A 6173-nucleotide genomic window follows, 5' to 3' on the forward strand; every position below is an offset into this window, starting at 1 on the left:
CAGTCATTTCTAGTAAAAGCAGGAAAAGGCTAGTTTTGAAAGGGTAGTCAGAGAAGCTTCTCTGTGGATATATTTAAGCAAAGATCTCAGTGATACAAAAAATGAGCTAGAAGCTACCTGTTTCCAAGGCACAGCAGGTGTAAAGGTCTTGAATAAGGCTCTGTGGATGAGCTTGGGGAGTGGGAGAAACTCAAAGACCATAACGACTCGTCAGAGGGAAAGAGACTCACTAGCAGATGAGACAAGAGGTTGGCATGGACCAGATCCTATAGAGCCCCAAGAGTCATGGTTGGAAATTGGATTCTGGTCAAATATCACTGGAGGGGTCTGAGAAGAGGAGGTCCGTGATCCCCCTGCCTATTTGGTGGAAAATAAACTTGGAGGGAAAGATAAAGTGAGATATGGCAGTGGTTTGAGGTAGGGTGATAACAGCAGAGATGGTGAGAAATAACTGGGGCAAGAGATGGGGGCGCGCTGGTGAAAGACACCAGAGGTGGGCTTGAAGAATTAGCAACCTAACAACTTGCCACTAAGGTTAATGGCTTATCTTTGTGGCCAAAACACATGCGATAATGCCTGCCATGATGTGTTAAGTGGAATGGGAAAAATAATATTCTGAAAGAAAAATGTTTTCATGCAACTAATCTTGAATTTTTTAATTTCAAAATGTTCTTTCTTTCCAAGATGGGAAGAAGATACACACTATAGAAAATTTGGACAACAGAAATATCAAAGGAAAATTTATAACTTCTCATACACCCACCACTTAAGAGACAAACATTAGTATTTTGGTGTACTTTCTCCCCAGTCTTTTCATCCCCATTATTCAAAAGGTGGGTATTTCCACTCTGAGGAGCAGCCTGGTCTACCAGAATCACTTGGTCAGGGTTTAAATCCCACTCCACCACTGAACGGCCTTGGACAAATCACTTCCGGATCTATAAAATGAGGACAGCCACACCTACTGCATGCATCCTGTTATTGAGAGCCTAAATTAAATGATTCATACAAAGTACTATACGTGACACTTGGTACATAGTAACTGCTCAATATATAGTAGCTACTATTAATAAAAGGACGTCTAAATCCCACAAGATGCAATTATACGGAGAGCTTTCAACATCTCATTTTTTAGGAAAACAGCTTTGTAAATCCACATTCTAACCCCATGTATTCTTCCAAAGAAAAATAATCATACCAAGACTAGGAATTCACTAAAGAAGATGGAAGCAATACCAAATATTTTAAAAACCAAAATGTACGGTAACTCAAAACAGAAAGTGCCAAGAACTAACCCCAGACCCTGGCCTGTTTAATAAATCTCTCTCCTATAAAGCTGACATACTTACGGGATTACCGTTTACATTAATAAGTTTTAAGGGTGAGCACTACTCACTTGCCAAGAAATGACTCCTTCAGGCTTTCCATCTTCAGCTACATCTGCAGGGTTTGACAGAGCACTGTTGGGACACTTCTGCTCTCCACTGGCCTCCGCCACCACCGAGTGCTGTGATCCCAAGCAAGCGGTCCTGTCTAGCCCTCTCAGATGAGGGCTTACCTATATCACTTAACTGCTCTAGAACTCCGGTACCATGCAGATTTTAGTTTAATATATGTAATACTGGTTTGAAAAAGAAGTACTACATCTTAAGAAGGTTATCTTGAAAACCCTAATATACTGAATGTTGTAATAATTATCTAGTGTTTTTTCAAAGAGAAATGAATCACATTATACTGATATATTTCTAAGACTAACAGTCACATTTTCATTGAGAAATGAGACTAATTTTAAAACATATGGGATCACGAAATCCCACAGTATACACCATTTTTAAAGGTGTCATTTTCTCAGCAGCTTCAAAACTAACCCACTAGACCTCTCAATGGCAGTGTTGGTGGTGACCTATCATTCATTAGTTAAATGAGGTAATATATGTGAATACAAATATTGTTTTATAGGTTTCTACCCCTTAACTTCCTATATTCAACACTGACTGTTTCAGCTGCGAACTGGGAGACATGTCAAAACCACACAGGCTGGCACAGGGCTCACATATAGTGGAAGAGCCAAGCAAACCTGGAAGCACACCTAAGACCACTTGACTCCAATTTCAGGGAGAGGGTAGCCCCTGGAGAATGTGACATCTGAGGTCTGAAGGTGTAAGGGAACCAGAGCATGTCTCACCTTGCAGCTCTGGGTGCAGCTAAGGCATCACCTCTAGTCAGGCAGGGCCCTCTCCTCCCTGCTCCCTTCACACCTTGGGTTTCCTCTAGCTGTAAGCCCTGGTTTATCTTTTGCTCCAGCATAACCATACAGAGGTACACTCTCCAAATACTCTGGTTGAGACGATCAATTATATGAGATCAATTATATGAACCACATCCTGAGCCCTGCCCTGGCAGATCTCCCTGCAGGTCTGGCTCCCCCGTGTGATTCAGTTCACTGAGGTAGGGGCTCAGTCTTACCTTTGCATTCATCTCATGGGCTTCATCTCAGTGATCTTTGTACCTGTGACACCACCTCATGCCTGAGGCTACCTTCCAATGGAGCACCAGAGGTGTTCAAGGCAGTATTTGACATCAGAATGAAAAGCAAACATGAGACAAGAAACTAGATTCACAAATCTTTACACCACGTTAGAATTATGGTTCCACCTTTCACTGTGACCTAATTCTTAGGTTTTTACATGAAAAAATGGGGATAATAACGTTTTTCATAGGGTGGAGAAGTTTAAATGAGAGCACTCAGTTAGTAGCAGCTGCTCCGCAGAGATGACCATTCCTGCTGCCGCAACCCTGCTTTGTTGAAAGAAAATTAAACAAACACCTAACAAGTATCCAGCAGGGACTCAATAAGTGCATAGTACATGAATGCTTGGTCTCCTGCCAGATGCTGGCGGCAGACCAGATTCTTGGATTACAGATGCATTAATCAAAATTACAATTTAGAAGTCAAGGTTTGACTTCCCTAAGTCCAGTTTTAATAACAATTTTTTAAAAACACACCTTGTCTTAAGCAAAAAAGCACACAACAAAGGGCACAGCCGCACTATCTGGTAGCGTCCTAGATGTGTTAATGAAGAGCATTTAAACCTCATCCTCGTTGTAAACGAGCCCCTTTTAAGTTACTCTTCTGTAAGTAAGCATGCCAACTGGGATATTTGGGTCCATCTTTCTCTTTTTGAACTGTCAGCCTCTTAAGTTTTATATGATTAATGTATATAGAGAAAATTAGAAAGGCTTAAGATTGAGTCAATGGTAGTTTTCTTGATCCCGCAATTACAATATCCTCTTTGCAATATATCCTTGTTGAACATTTGGAATGAATTAAAGAGTTTAAACTTCCAGATGTTTAAACTACTACTGTAAATTCAAACTCATTAAAAAGGGCAGATTTACTACCTCTATTTAGTTTTGAAGTCTGTTGTTCACCCTGTCTAAATAATTTATGAAACCAGATACAGTGGCAGGTAGTGTATTCTATTTACATAGTATTCGTAGTGAGAAATAAGGGGCATTTCAAAAGGTCTAGAAATTAACTGCCATTTTAGCCAACCTGTAGATCACACTTATTGTTTCTAAGCTAGTAATTGTTTCCTGAAACTGATCTAGTAGAGATTTTTATGCTAATCTTTACTAAAAATTACTTTGCTTTTTCTGGCCACAAAAAGCTGGCTATGGAGGAGCATTTGATTACAGAAAGACAGCTGCACCCACTCTCATGAAATAAATGGACCTGGATGTACAGTCCTTTGTGGTGGTGTCTTGGCAGCCAAACAAAGGTGGCAGCCATTTCTACACCCAGTTTGTAAAGTCTCAGAAGTTTCAGGCTTCAGTTTTATTTTTTTCAAGGAACCCACGTGGACTATAATGAGCACATTTTAGAGATGCTGTACTGAAAGCTGGCAACAGATAAAGCAAGAACATAAAAGGAGTCCATTTCTTTTACAAACTTAAGAATGAAGTGGCTTTCACAATCAATTTTAAGATTGAAGGACTGAAGTACCTGGCTCTGGCACTTATTAGCTGTATAATTTGGGGCAATTCATTTACCTCTGTGAGCTTGATTTCTCAACTGAAAAATGGGGGGTAATACTTGCCCGAGTTTCTGAGAATTTAAATGATATATTCAAAGTGCTTTGTACGCTCTCAAGTATAACTATTAATAAACACTGCAAGTACAATTTTCCTGTTTTATGAACTTCTCGCTTTAAATAGCACTTAAAAAGTGGCTGTCCCTAATATGAAACAAAAACCAGATCCAAACGTTGCTGCAGAGGAACTGCCTCAAGAAGGGTCTCTTTCAACTCAATCTATTACTTACCTTACAGGGTTATTAAGAATTAAATAAAAATCACATAAAACTATTAATAAAGCATTTGCTCTCATTTATTTTACAAGTTACAAATTCTAAGTTAGGCTTCAACTGTGTAACTTGTCCCAAAAATGGGTGGGTATGTCAAAATCAAATTCTTTTGATTAGGTATGCTAAATCTTGAATATATTTCCTAGTATATTTTGATATTTAGATGATACATCATTTTTTAAAAACAGCACAAGGTTTTTATGTATACCTATATGCTATTTTCTTTTGCTTTAATCTCAATAATCTGATTCACTTAATTTTATAAAGTATGTATATGTGTGTGTACAGTTCAACTCTAAGCCGTAAGTTCTGAGTATAAATACATCTGTCATTGCTAGCACTTAACTGAGAGGCCTGACACACAGTAGGCAGTCACTAAAATTCGTGTAATAGTCACTACACACACCACATGCTATCTAATTTTGCAAAAATGACAATCTCCATTTCATTTGTGGGAAACTATCACTGGCTCAATCTAGCTTCAAAGGTCAGAGTTTGTGAACATGCCTCTTAACAAATTAGTTTTTAAGCTTTTAATTTAAAAAACATACAAGAATTACATAAACAAATGATGGGTACCTTAAAAGGTGCTTGCTGCCCTGGCTGGTGTGGCTCAGTGGATTGAGCACCAGCCTGCGAACCAAAGGGTCACCAGTTCGATTTCCAGTTAGGGAACATGCGTGGGCTGCAGGTCAGGTCCCCAGGTGGGGATGTGCGAGAGGCAACTACACATTGATGTTTCTCTCCCTCTCTTTTCTTTCTCTCTCCCTTCTTCTCTCTCTAAAAAAATAAAATCTTTTTTAAAAAGTGTTTGTTAACCAATGCTTATTGCATCCATATTTTGGATATATTATTATGGTAGACTGAAAATGAGGCCATATTTTGCAGCTCCTCCCACCAAGATGAGGAGTCTATTTCTTCATGCTTTAAATCTGGACCAGCCTTGTGACTTGCTTTGACCAAAAGAATGTGATGAAATCAATGTTCTGTCAGTTCTTGAACCCAGGCTTTGATACTACTGCCTCTGCATTCTTGGTACTGAGACGACTATGCCATAAGCCCAAGATAATGGACCACATGGAGAGGGCTAGCTGTTCCACCCAACCCCAGCCAATCTGCTGGCTGAATGCAGAGGGCCCGGGTGAACCACTGAACCAAGCCACAAAACTGTGAGAAATGATAAACTGTTTTTTAAAGCCACTAAGTTTCAGGATGTTGTTAAGCAGTAGCAGGTAACTAATGATAAATTACCTAACCCTCATAGCACAACCATAAGTACGGTTTTATTGTTTAGGAAAAATACCAGGTTAAATAATCTGCCAAAGTCATACCACTCTTAAGTATCCTAAGAACTAATGCAGGTATTTGAAAGGCCAGCTGAGTCTCCTTCACTGTCATCCTGCCATCATGAACCTGATCAGTTCTTTCCGCCAACGATAGAGCCCTGGCTATAAGATAAACTCTGACATATTCGTTATAACCTGCACTGGTAATGTGTCCTGATTTGACATATCTGCCAGACTTGTCAACGACGGGAAAATGCACTGCTAGCTGTCATTAAGACCTATCACTCCACAAATACATCCCATTCTGTTTTCTGAAAATCAAATAACACTTAACTTATCCCAACATAAAATAATTCAGTAACATGTCTGCAATTATATTCATTCATTTACATTTTAGCTGGCAACAATTACACAAACCCTGACAATTTATATCTGGGGCCATACAGCATATATATATATTTAAAAATTAGATAAAACCTACATTTAATATATTAATTAAAATGTCTTCATATACTCCAAGT

The sequence above is a fragment of the Furipterus horrens genome, unplaced genomic scaffold (assembly GCF_987537825.1).
Source record: "Furipterus horrens unplaced genomic scaffold, mFurHor1.1.pri manual_scaffold_2, whole genome shotgun sequence".
NCBI classification, from domain to species: domain Eukaryota; kingdom Metazoa; phylum Chordata; class Mammalia; order Chiroptera; family Furipteridae; genus Furipterus; species Furipterus horrens.